The sequence below is a fragment of the Pinus tabuliformis genome, chromosome 9 (genome assembly GCF_031772625.1).
Source record: "Pinus tabuliformis cultivar Carrire ecotype Pingquan chromosome 9, CPIR1, whole genome shotgun sequence".
NCBI classification, from domain to species: Eukaryota; Viridiplantae; Streptophyta; class Pinopsida; order Pinales; family Pinaceae; genus Pinus; species Pinus tabuliformis.
In genome coordinates, this window is record NC_142307.1 from 1,414,190,951 (window position 1) to 1,414,205,817 (window position 14,867).

Consider the following 14,867-nt stretch of genomic DNA (forward strand, 5'->3'; position numbering starts at 1 on the left):
AGGCATCAGAAGATAAGATCGCGTGAGCTGTGGACCATTGGCTCGATCGGATAATAGAGGGATTTATCACTAAGTTTTCGATAGAAACAATCATGAGTTATAGCGAAGCAGAATGACGTTTTCTCAAGGGACCGCGAGATAAGTACATTAAATCTTTGAATACCTGGATTAAGATGCTATTATGTGAAAATCGGGTTATGCAAATACATTAATGTTTGGAATTATGCGGAGCGGGAAGATTTACAGAGGTAGCAGGGAAGTAGGAAACAGTCCCTTTATTTCCACTTTCGTGAGAGAGTGAGGAAGAGCTCACTCGGGTCTCTCTGAGAAGTGCAGTCAGTTTGATAAGACAACTCATTTTGCAGTTAACACCTCCACCCATGCCACCACCCGCTTCACCTCCTTCACCTCCATCTCCACCCACTCCACCTCCACCAACCCCGCAGTTCAGCATGGCGAGCGCGATCAAGCTACTTGTATTCAAAAGAGTAGGGAATGAGGATCCGGACCAGTTCTGGTTCGTGGTAAGAGCAGTATGGGAAGCGCAAGGGGTCATGGACGACAACATTAAGAAGGCTACATTGGTGAGTGCGCTACAAGATCGCGTGTTGACATGGTATATCAAGCACTCTAATGATCACCCAAATGCAGGAATAACGGAGATCTAGAATGCACTGAACAAAGAATTTAGCCAGCTGAAATCAAAGACACAGTCAATCATCAGATTTAAAGAGATCGCGATGCTTCCAGGTGAGACCCCCTGGGATCTGGATTAGCAGCTGAAGAGTATGATCCGTGAAGCTAATATGACGCTCACAGATGTGCAACATCGCGCATGGTTTGTGGCATCTCTAACACCGCACTTGAGGATGGCGTTGTCACAACATAAACTTTCTACCTAGGTTGAAGCGTTGGAAATGGCGATGAGGTTGCATGAGACACCAATACAAGATTCGGGGCTGGGAGTTCAAGAAATGCACACGCAACTACAGAATATCTGCTTGGAAATGCAGAGCTTGAAGCAGGATAAGGCAGCGCGGCCGGAGGGGAGCGAGGAAGTGTGGTGCATAAAATGCAAAGGCCAGGGCCATGACAAGAATCACTATCCAGTATTCGCGAATTACTTGGCAGGACGGGGACCAATGCCGTTGATACCAAAGGCTCAGGTAGGGCCGAGTGCGACACTCGTGTTATGGTGCATGATCTATTAGATAGGAGGAAAGCAGATGATGAATAATTGTCATTTGTTGCAGAAGTATACACAGACTCCCCAACAACTGTTTTGTAATTTCTACAAATCAGTAGGCCACGACGAGCATACTTGTCACAACTACGAGTTAATGATGGATTAGACCCCAACCTATTGGATGCAAACAGAAATTCGAGCCCTCGACCTAGCAGCAGGGTTGGCGTGGACGGGATTTTAGGTACGAGGTCAAGGACAAGGAGGAATGGGACAAGGAAGGGGTCGCAAACAGTTAATTTGTTACAATTGCAGAGGACCAGGGCACTACGCCCATGATTGTACCAACCCAACGAGAGTATCCTGTTCATACTGTGCTCAGTTTGATCATGAAATGGTAGATTGTCCTACGTTGATCGCATAGATGCATGAGAAAGGGGTACTCCAGCCTCCTCCGACTCAAAATATCCAAATGATGAGATCTGAACGAAGAAGACCCAAATGTGAACATAGTGCTCAGAATTAGTGTGACCATAGGGGAGGATAAGGGGAAGAAGCCGAGGAAGATACATGGGTTTGCAAGGCTTCTAAAAAGGAACCTGAATTTGACTTAGAACCCGCAAAGGAGATGTTCATGGAAGCTAAGAAGAGCTTCGCGGAGGCCTCCACTTCAGGTAGTAAGGATCAACCAGAGCCAGGGATGGATCCTTCTATGCTTACTACCTTTTTGGAGACGTGCATGAAACTGCTGCGCGACAATAACGCAGTTAAGGGACTACAATAGTTGATCACTAGGTGTGCAGGGTCAGTGGAACCGCGCGTAGTTCGGAAACTAGGGAAGCATGCATTACGCACCAGAAGGGAGATGAGATTGACGATGTAGATTGGTGAGTATGAAATATATTAGGTAATCCTAGACCTGGGTTCGAACGTGAATGTGTTACCAAAATAGATATGGGAACACATGGGAATGCCCATGTTACAGTGGTCCCCTATTCAATTATGAATGGCGAACCAACATAAGATTTTTCCCATGGGGAGGTTGCAAGGGGTAACAGTTGATATCGAAGGCGCGAGCACATAAACGGACTTTGAAGTAATAGAGATTGTTGAGTAATAGAGATTGTTGATGACAACAATCCTTATCCTACATTGCTAAGAATAGACTGGGCCATTGATATGAATGGAGTCATTAACCTGAACAAGTAGAAGATGATATTTGAGAAAAAATCCCTATGCGTAGTAGTTCTGCTAGACCCAGCCGAAGGAGCGCGCTACACCGAACCAGTGCACGACGATGGAAGCGATGATGAGCTAGATTGTATCTATAAGATAACTGCGCGAGATCAGGATTGGGTGAATCCAACTGCAGATGGAAGGATCACGTGGGAATGAGAAATTTCCTGCACCTCGGATTTAGATGAAGAAGACGAACATTGGCACAATCGGTTGAACGAAGTGACAATGCTGAATTACAACATGATGATTATATCACTACGTTGCGTAAAAACCCAGGCCTGAGATCTGTGAACATATGATGGATTGACAACGGTGGATGAATTCTTGAGCAAGTTTGAAAGCGCAATACCGGAACAACAACGGTTCGATCTGTTGAAGTGGGTGCTGCTCGCGACACCTGCGTGCTGGTGGGGAACACATCAAGGAAATTTTGAAAATTGGCGCGGATGTAGAAGAATGATGCACCTACGATTTGGGAAACCACAACTATGGATAGAAGATAAATACAATGGATGAGATGACCCGCACATGCGCCTCGCGAAATGGACCAAGGCATATGGAGAAGAACCTTAGCCTGGATGGGTACACTTATTCTACCATACCCTAGATGTCATACCCATGAATTGGTATATTGAGACGGAAATCTGACATGGTATGGGCAAATGGGATGTCTTGCGCGAGGGATTTTTGTTAACATTCTCATTTGAAGACCGATGGTCGAATATTGTTGACGACGTGCTGCAAGCCGTAAAAGCTGCCATCTTCAAAATACCACAGGAACCATGACAAGTAGTTGAAACAGCATGGGCAACCTAATTAAGCAGTGCCCTAGAATTTTATAAGGTGCAAGTAGAGGAGGATGATGACGACCCCAAAAATATTAATATTCCAGAAACTGAAGGGTGTCACGAAGTTTGAGGACCATCAATTGAGGATCCCGACATCACTGCATCGCTAAAAATAAAGTATGTAAACATTGGTATAGATGCGGAGCCGAAGTACACGACGCTTGGGGACTATTGGACGATGCTACATAGATAGGGTCACCGAGTTACTCTGCGAATATCAAGTTTTGTTCCCGACCAAAATCACGGACTTAAAGCGGATCATTGGAAACTTAGGGATGATGAAGGTTACTCTGAAACCAGACCCGAAGCCCGTTAAGCAGCGACCTTACCGTTTAAATCCGAAGTATAAAGAAAAGGTCTACGAAGAACTAGACAAAATGCTTATAGCCATAATTATTGAACCAGTGGAAGAATCCGACTGGGTGAGTCCTATGGTAGTACAAGAGAGAAAACAGAAGGGCGAAATTAGAATATGCGTGGACTTCAGGAAGCTTAATGATGCTTGTGTTCATGTTCCATTCCCGACACCGTTTACAGATGAAGTATTGGAGAATGTTGGCGGTCAGGAAGCTTACTCATTCATGGATGGCTTCTCAAGGTACCATCAAATCAAGATCACGCCGGAAGATAGGAGAAAGACAACCTTCGCAATCGAATGGGGTTGTTTTCAATACACCGTCATGCCCTTTGGACTGAAGAACGTGCCAGAGATATTTTCGCGCGTCGTGGTGGCCGTGTTCAAGGAATATATCCACAAGTTCTTGGAGGTCTATCTGGATGATTGGACTGTATTCAGATTAGTTAAACGCCATATAGCGAGCTTACGTTTGATGCTGGATACTTGCCGATGACACCAGATTATGCTGAATCTTAAAACGTACACCTTCCTCGTCCCCTTTGGAAACCTGCTCGGCCATGTGGTTTGAAAACAACGCCTGATGGTGGACCCTATGAAGATCGTTGTTATTCTCAATCTGGAAGTGCTGCAAAGTGTCAAACAACTACGCACTACTTTGGAGCACACTGGTTACTATAGAAATTTTATTAAGAGCTATGCACAAATAACAGTGCCAATGGAAAAAATATTGGAAAAGGACGTTACATATTGTTGGAATGATGATTGTAGGAAAAGTTTGGGTGTCTCAAGGAGAAAATGGCATCCGCTCCCATCCTGTTCTTCCCAAAATGGGACATAGAATTTCATGTACATGTTGACGTGTGGTGTATTGCGCTGGGAGTTGTACTTACACAGGAAGGTGCGGAAGGCGTGGATCACCCGATCGTGTTCGCGAGTCGGAAGCTATCCAAAGCTGAAAAGAACTACTCTACTACTGAGTGCGAAGGGTTGGCAATGGTATACGCGCTCCAGAAATACCGACACTATTTACTTGGCAGGCACTTCAAGATGTATACCGATCATTCCGCGTTGAAATACCTGGTGAACAAGCCTGTGTTGGGGGGGCACATATGCAGATGGCTATTACTGTTTCAAGAATATGACTTTGAGGTCATCGTAAAGCCGGGATGCCTAAATGTAGGACCAGATCACTTATCACGAATTAAGACAGGCGAGGAGCCAACAAAATTGCAAGAAGGACTACTTGATGCACAACTCTTTGCAGTGCGTGTCGTGGATGGCCACTTCGAAGACATAATCCATTTTGTAACCACAGGGACTGCACTGAAGGAATATTCAATCCAATAGAAGAAGGAATTGGTGGTGTGTGAGGCGAAATTTTCTGTCATTGCGGGGCACCTCTACAAAATGGGAAACGATGAGATATTGCGAAGATATGTACCTGAATTTGAACGAGGATAGATCCTTGCGGAAGCACATGGGGGGGCTGCAGGAGGACACTATGCAAGAAGCGTGACGGCACTGAAGATTCTTCGCGTGGGCTATGGTGGCCAACCCTACATCAAGATTCGAAAGCATATTGTTGGGCCTACGACATATGTCATAGGACTGGGAAACCATCACCAAGGGATGAGATGCCACTTAATCCACAAATGACATTGCGGCCATTCGATAAAATGCGCAATCGATTTTGTGGGACCAATCAAACCTCAGGGAAAGACGGATGCGCACTACATCATCACCACGACAGAGTACCTGAATTGATGGGCAGAAGCACAACCGATTAAGGACTGCACGGCCACCACGGCTGCAAAATTTTTGTTCGAAAACGTGTTGACATGGTTTGGATGCTCGAAAATTTTAATGAGTGATCGCGGAACGCACTTTATAAATGAAACTATCAATGCACTCACCGAGGAGTTCCAGGTGTATCATCAACAAAGTACACTGTACCATCTGCAAGCTAATGGGACAGTAGAAGCATTCAATAAGATTCTGGAGATTGTGTTGACCAAATTATGTAATGCGTAGCAAAACGACTAGGACCTGCGCATACCTACCATATTATGGGCATACAGAACCACGTGCAAGAAAATTACGGGTCAGACACCTTTCAGGTTAGTCTATGGCACGGAAGTAGTCATGCCAATGGAATACATCGTACCCAGTTTGCGGATAGCAGCAATTACATACATGTCGGACCGTGAAGCCTTGGAAGCAAGACTCATGCAATTGAAAGAACTTGAGGAAGAACAGTTTCTGGCGTGATTCCATCAACAAGTACAGAAACAGTGTGAGAAAGCCTGACATGATCACCATATCAAGTTGCGCACATGCAAGATAAATGATTTAGTGTTGTTGTATGACAACAAGTTCGAAAAATTCTTGGAAAATTCAGAATGCATTGGTTAGGACCATATGTGGTAAAAAAAGTCACAAACAGAGGCACGATCCAGCTAGTCAAACTTAATGGAGCACCCTTCCCATGACGAGTAAATGGCAGTCACCTGAAGCCCTACACGGGTGGACCAGTTGTCTAACTAACCGACCCAAGCACAGTCTTCGCGACCTGAGAAGTCGGACAAAGGTGCGGGACTATAAACACAGGTACTAGAAGTCGGCTTCAAAGTAGAGAATCAAGTCAGACGCAGATGATCCAGAAGCAGAAATGGATCAGATCCAGCAGACGACAGGGCAGTGCGTTGAGGACCTGCGTGCAGCACAGACATAGATGGATGGACTTCGCGCGAAGATTGCCGCACCAATAGAGTGAGTCGGGACGAGTCACGATGATTGAATTGGGGGCCTGTTGGGCAGTGGATCCCCCAATAGTATGTTTGTGGGGCTTGAAGTCCGAATTTTGGTTAGGTGCAATGTAAGGACCCCGCGAAATGTGGGCACGGAGCACGAGAGTCTAGGGTTGTCCGCCCTAAAATAATGTAATTTGATGTATGGTATGTTGGCCTATTGTATAAATAGAGTGAGGCTCTAAGTGTAAAGTGAGTCTTAGTTTTGACAAGTAACAGATAGATGCGAAGGCATGGTTAGACGATAGAAGTAAATCTGAAGTGTATTGGGTCGTAGTGTTAGGTAGAGGCTCTGCAGCTGAGTGCACAGAGGTCTAGTAGAGTCTGCAGCTGAGTGCGTAGGGCGGAGTTAGGGTTGTACTTGGATAGAGAATTAATAAAAGATAAGTTGATTCTGAAATATTGTGCATCTACTTGTAGATCTATATTTCTATGTTCTGGTTATTCTTTATGCATTTATATTATTTTCAAGTACACACGCTAATCTGAAAGTTAAACAAGTAATAAGAATATTGGGTCTGCACAAACTAAGTTAAGAACTAATATAATAGTAAGGATCAGATTGGATTGGAATAATACGAACGTGCGCGTGGGTTGCGAAGAATAGGAAGTTGCATGGAGCAGCACAGCGTGCAGATTAGGATCGCGAACCTCCAGAACCCTCATCAAGACATCCCTAGGGTGCGGAAACCTGGTTCCAACACCCTCCCATACTACTTTGGGTGAGACCTCAGTCCATGTTCCGCAGACTGTTGCTGAAAGGGCCAGTAGTACCCGGATTTACTTGGCTAAACTCACTGCTGAACCTGGGTCAGGCCCCACGTAGCCAACAATTGTTGCATAACATAAATTCTTAGCATGTCCTCCAGAATCCTGTTGGTCCTCTCTATTTGTCCATCTGTCTGCAGATGATAAGCTGCACTGAAGGAAAAATATGTACCCAAACATGCAAATAGCTCCTTCCAAAAAGTGGAAGTGAACTTGACACCTTTGTTGGATACAATATTCTTAGGAATACCATGCAATCTCACTATATCCCTGATGAAGACCTAAGCTACCTCACTCCCTGAATTAGTAGACTCTACTGTAATGAAGTGAGCTAACTTGGTCAACTTGTCAACCATAACCATGATGGAATCATTCTATCTAGATGTCTTCAACAAACATGTGATGAAATCCATAGAAATTACCTCCCATTTCAATTCCAGAGTCATAATAGGCTATAATAAAGTACCTAGATGCTTGCATTCTTCTTTTACCTGTTGACAATCCAAACACCATGTGATGGAATAAACTACCTCTTTCTTCATATTTGGCCAATAGTAGAACTTTTTCATAGCCGTTAGAGTCTTCTAATATCCTGGGTGACCTGAATATGGCTTAACATGAAATTCCCTCAAGATAAGCTTATTGAGTTCACTGCTATCTGATAGATAGATCATGTCCTTAATCTCACCAAACCATCCGCTGTGAGATGATAATCCACATCCTGATCACCTGTACCCTACTACTGTAACCTATGCTTAAGATGTTGGTACCTATTATCCCGCTGTCCTGCCTGTAAGATATGATCCTGTAAATGTATCCCATATGAACTCATAACTACTATGTGATTTACCTACACTCTTGTACTAAGAGCATCTGTAATCTTGTTCTCCTTACCAATATTGTACCCGATCTCGAAGTCAAACTCACTAAGTGCAACCAACCATCTATATTTCTTGACATTCATATTAGGTTGGTCAAACAAATATATTAGCCCACTATGATCACTCATCAACACAAACCTCCTACCAAGAAAATAGTGCCTCCACATCCTCAATGCATGAATAACTACTGCCAACTCAAGATCATGAGTCACATAATTCTGCTCGTGCTAATTCAGTTTCCTTGACTCATAACATAGCACCTATCCATCCTATATTAAGGATTCACCAACTCCTCACTTGCAAGCATCTGTACACACCACAAATTCTTTATCTTGATTGCAATCTTTAGAACTAGAGAATTTGTAACAAACTACTTCAATTGCTGAAAACTAGTTGCACATTCCTCCGTTCATTCAAATTTCTTTCCTTTCCTCTGCAATGATGCAATGGGATAGGAAATCCATGAGAAGTTCCTGATGAACCGCCTATAATAACCTGCTAACCCCATGAATGATCTAACCTCATCCACATTACTAGGAGCTTCCCATTCCATGATAGCTCTAGTATTTTTAGTATCCATTGCTATGCCTTCCTTGGAGACAACATGTCCCAAGTAATGTACCATTGTTTGAAATAAACTACACTTACTAAACTTGGCATACAACTGGTGTTATATTAGAAATCTTAATACTGCTGCTAAGTGTTCTGCATCTCTTCCTCATTATTACAATATATCAATATATCATCAATGAATAATGATCACAAACTTGTCAGGATAAGGATGCAACACACTATTCATCAAACACATGAAAGTATTTGGAACATTAGTCAAACCAAAAGGAACCACAACAAACTTATAATACCCATACCTAGCTTGGAAATAAATATTGTAGATATCCTCTTCTTTGATATCTTGATCTCAAATCAATCTTCGTGAACACTACTGCTCCCTTGAATTGATCAAACAAGTCATCAATCCTCGACAATGAATATTTGTTCTTGATATTCAACTTGTTTAACTGCCTATAATAAATACACAACTTGATCCACCAACTCTGGAGTGCTCATCCTATAAGGTGCCTTTGATGTTGGTGTTGCCCCGGGTACCAAATCAATAGAAAAGTCCACTTCCTTGTGAGGCCACAAATCTGTAATATCTGTTGGGAATACATCTTGAAACTACTTCAAAACTGGACACCTATTCAAGACCTTTGCATCCTCAACATCCTTATCTTTATCACTGGAAACATGCACTGCAAATAATACACACCCTTTCCTGCAACTACGCTTTGCCTGAATAGCTGTAACCATTCTCATTGATGTAGGCTTCTTCTTACCCTATAAGATTCTCCATTCTCTATTGTCATCCAAGCACTCAATAATCTTCTCATAACAATCTACCTTAGTCCCGTGAAGGTACAACCAATCCATACTTAGAAGCATAGTATATGACCCCAACGGAAGCACATTTATATGTGCTAATGTAGGCATACCATTCAGCTCAAACGTACAAGCTCTTACACAATGATGAAATCTTTTCTTAGTACCTGTATCCAATTTCACCAACCAAGACTCTGAATGCAATTATTTTCTCAAACCACACTTATCTACCAGGTTAGAATTAACATAACTATAATTAGATCTAGGATCAATCAAAATAGAAACAACTCGATCACAAAGCTTACCTTCCATCTCAATAATGGATACCTGGTGATCCACCTTCTTGTTATCAAATGCTGCATAGATATGAGGAATGCTATGTACACCATCCCCAACTGTCCGTGCCTCTAGATAATTGTACATTTGAGACCTATCACCTTGATACAATAGACAATCCTTCTTGAAATTATCATTTCCACATATCCAACACTGCAACTATCCCCTACCATCACCTCTATTTTTTTGCTCTCCAGGCTGAGGTCTATGTCCCTTCTCTATTGCATTACAATTCTTGTAAGGAGAAACATTCTCTTTCTCACCTACATCCTAAGGTGGCCACTTACCTTTGGTCTTATCACTCCCTTTCCAACCCTACTTAGACTCAGTCTTACACCTCAATTTCTGATACCAGTGCTTCAACTTCCCAGCAAGTTCTTCTAGTGACAAAGGCTCATCATACACAATCAAATTCTTAAATGCTAATGGTATTCCACTGATAAATCTCTGAACTTTTGGCTTCTCATCCTTAAGATAAATCACATACCTCAACAACTCTAGGAACTTAGTCGTGTACTACTCATCTGTCATAGATCCCATCTTTAGCTCATAGAACTCATTGGATTTTCTGTCATAGTACATATTTGACAAGTATTTCTTCTTGAAGAGTCCCTTGAATTCATGCCAACTCAACTTCCCTGTCCTAATGTCTCTAACACGCTTCACATCTTCCCACCCAATGTTTGGTTTCCCTTTAAGGCTAGAAATAACTATCATGGCCTTCATGTTCTTAGTATAGTCATGCAGCTCAAAGAACTTCCTCATCCCAAATAACCATGCCTCTACCTCTTTCAACTTCTTCAACTCTCCATCGAATGTAGGTGGCTTGGATTTCTTGACCTCATCTGGAAAATATCCCTTGTTAGTCCTCCTGTAAGGATGATAGAGATGATGACCATGATACCTATCCGAACCAGAACTAGAGTAGAACCCATATCCACTACTTCTCCTATTAGGTGTATCCATGAACCTGCCATATTTAAATGTGTCATCCATGTATGACTTATGCCCACCATAATACTTGCTACCATATGCCCCATTAATCTTATCCTCCCGTGCATAACTAATATGTGGTTTTCCCTATCTCTGCAAGTCTGAAAAACTCTGAAGGATAACTCCATTGACCTTTGCTTGTTTTTCCTGTGCCTTGGAAATTCTCTCTTATGACTAAATGATTCTATCATTATTTGCCTTGCAACTTCTGATCCTTGCCTTTAGACTTCTCAAGGTGTATGCTATGTCAAGAGAGTACCCATCTCAAGGTGTATGCTATCTCAAGCAAGTGGGAGAATATCAGCACTCAAGGAAACAAGGGTTTCCTGAACTTGGGGAAGTGCTCGAAGCACAGGGATACTTCAGACTTGAGCAGGGGATAATCTTAGTATAGTAATTCTATCTCTTCTATCTTCCCAAAGGCCTTCCCATGCAAGTCTTTTTATACTTCTCCCAAATTAGTTTTTTAGTTGGGAAACAGTTGGGAACAGTTGGGCGACAAGTACTAGGAGGTAATCAACAGGTAAAACCCGTGAACTCTGCCCATAATTAAGGAAATTTAATTTTTTTAAGTGTTTTAACACATATACGTGGGTTGGGTATTGACTAACCCGCGTGTACACGCTTTTATCACAGGGAAAAGTAGTGTACAGGAAGTAAAACATTGTTTTTAAAATATTTGGACCAAGTCTGGAAGGAGGGGTTGCCCTAGGCCATAAACCAAGCATCACAAATACGAAGGGTGATATTTGGAGCTATAACAGATACCCCCTAATATATGAGGTTAGAAGGGGTACATGATGGCCGAAATGTATTAAGTATATGGAAAGGAAACCTGTCAAAAACTGAGAAGGACTTCACCAAATTTCAGCCTGCTAAGCCATCAAAAAGAAGATCAGAAAGAAACAGTTGTCTGAGGTGGGCATACCCATGCTCAAAGAAAGTAAAGCATGTCCGCATATCAAGTACAAGTGGATCCACTATGTATACAAGCATAAAGAACTGAAAGTACATAATGGATCATTTGATCATGATCGAACAAGTACATGTCTGAATATCACATATAAGAAGATGATCAATGAAGCTGGAAGATGAAACTGATCACTGATGTCAAAAAATGATCCCAATAGTACCAAATGAAAATGATGGAATAAGATGATACTACATCGCAACTCAGATGCCAGCATATACGATGTCGCTGTGAAGGACTGTAACATATAATGTGGAATGGTCTCGACTAGTAGCAACAAGAGCAACTGACAAGTGAACTAAAGAATGTTGATGCAACCCAAGGTCTTCACTGACTGCCGTGGTACATTTACAAAATGGGAATAAATGATCTGAAGTCAACCATGTGAGAAATCTTTGATTACTGGTCATTGATGTATACTATTAACAAACACGAGACTACTCACCGATAATGATAATGAGAGTCAAGGTACCTAGTACAATCTAACAAGTGTGAATAAATGAGCTAAAGTCAAACACCTGGAAGAATCTATCAATCAGGGGACAATGATGGTTTCCCACTGTCGATAGCAAAGGATCTACCATTGATGACTGGAAACCCCAAGGTACTGCCAAATGGACTCTAGATCTTTGCCCCAGAGCAATGAGTCGTAGTCGATATGAAAAGATCCACTAGAAGGAAGGCATTAAGGCATCCTTCATCAACCTAGCGCGAGTGTAACTCGTAGGCCAATAATGTGGAAGGAATCAGATGAAAAAGATGTAGTAACCCAACTGAAGCACGTTTCTAGTGTACACAAGATGTAGCTAGCGCACGATAGAAACCCTCTGAACCAATCAATAATGAAAGTTAACACAGAGGCGAGGAATCCACCAATAGGTCCAAATGGAAACCAACGCACTGCATGAATCCCAATGTGTGATAATGAAAGCTGATGTTGAACACAAGGGAAACCACTCAGTCAAAGACCCATGATACTGATCGATGCTGAGCACAAGGTGACCTATCAGTAATGAAAATAGGGCCAGGGTGCGCCTCTAGGTCTGCCCTCAGAGCAATGCGTCATCGTCGATAAGGATAAGACCCGCCAGCAAGAAGTCAACGGAGACCTTCTGAAATTGACATGAGCAAAGGACCAATATAACTGATGTGATGACAAACAAGACACTGACAACCAGGGATGGCTGACTGAAAAATAGGTCAAGAGACACCGCAGGGAGGCTGACTCAGGCTTACTTCCCTTGAACAAAAGCACAACTCAATGATGACTATGTGGCAACATATGATAACTCTGTATAAGTTCGTCATGCAGGAGGCATGACCGAACTCTTCATATGATTGGAAGAGATAAAAAACCAGAGGAGAACTGACTCAATAACAAGGTTAAGGCGTACCTAAGTCAAACTAAATCCCGCCCAAAATGGAGGAGAGACTTTCTTTTGAGTGCTTTGTTCAAGGGTGACACAACTGACTCTAGCTGCCAACAATATATGGAAATGTTGTCTCGTTCCCACTCTTTTTGAAATATATAATTTTTTTGCCTTTTTCTTTAAGCTGGAAAAAGAATAAAAGAATGCTATAGTACAGTGGAAAGAACAAGTGTCAGTGAAACAGATGATCTAGTTCCTAGGATGGGAACAATCCTATGCTTAATGCAGGGAGGTGAAACTAGTCAAGGACACTCAAAGGGATGTTCCTTCCACAGGTCAAAGGGTGTGTCAAGTTGCAGAAGCTAAGGGATTGCAAATTTAAGTTTGCAGAAGACATGGTCAAAGAAGTGGCTTAAACACGAGTCCAAGTGAAGTCGGCTCAAGGCCAAAAGGTGCAAATGGTCAAAATGAAATGCAGTAGTACAACTCAACACAAAGATCCTCTAGGGTATAAGGCCAGAACAAAGCAAAGAAGTAAAGAGGAATGAGTCTTCAACGCACAAGTCATGACAGGAATAAAGAGGACTCCTGAGCCTAATCAATATAATAGCATGGGCAACAAATGTTAGTGAGGTGCTAACTATGATGCCCATGTAAAGGATGACTCTACCATCGTGTCATGATTTAAAAATCGGTGAGTGAACATGGTTTACTAACCATAACACGATGGGATCGACCCTATGGCAAGTGTATCGACAAATGGAGGCTAGTATGCAAGATGCAACGGAAAAAATGGTTTCCCTAACATATACGCCAGTGAGTAGACGATACTTGCCATGATGGGTCAGCGGTCATGGAACCGATATGAAATTTTGAAGAAGCATCGAAAATGTCCTGAAGAAACAACCTATTCCCGATCCAAGCTCATAAGTTAAAAGATTCATGAGACGAAAAAAATCAAGTGTTGAAAAAATTTGACACTTTCAAAGCTTATAAAATGACCTTTTGACTCATCGTTTGTGTCATTTGTGTTGAAAGCAAAAGCTGTGGAGAAAAAAAGAGCAAACTTTCCCCCCAAAGAATTGGACCGTTCAAATTGGATCAAAATCATCAGGTATCCCCCAATTCAAGCTTGCATTACTTTATGATTGTTTTTAGAAATTTTTATCAAGGTTTGACCGTAGGAATTTTTGTTAAAAATTTCAACGCGGCGTATACGCGGGTTGGATATTATAGACCCGTGTATACGAAGGCCCTACACGTGACTGTGTGTGAAAGGGACCCATGTATACGTGGTTTGAAATTTCAACACAAAAATCTAACAGTCAGAACTCAATTTTTTTTCAGGATGAGAATCACATGGAGAGAGAGGGAGAATACTACCATTGATAATGAAGTTATGAATTATCAGCAGGCATTAGATGCATTGAGGGGATGTGGCTTGTTGAAATTCTTCAAAATTCCCAACATGAAGGCCAAAAATTGTCTGCTTGAAATGTTAATCCACTATTGGAGTGTCGAAGATGATGCATTTATGATTGATCAGATGCCTTTGAGGATAGAGGTGGAGGATATTTACTTTATCATTGGTCTCTCCTAGAGAGGAGAAGTTGTTCATTCGACTAGCCGGACACGAGGTAGTCTTGTAGTGGAAGACTATGTACACATTTACTGTCCTGGGCATCCAGAAAAAATTGGAAGCCAGATTCCAATAAAACATGTGGAGAGCTTATA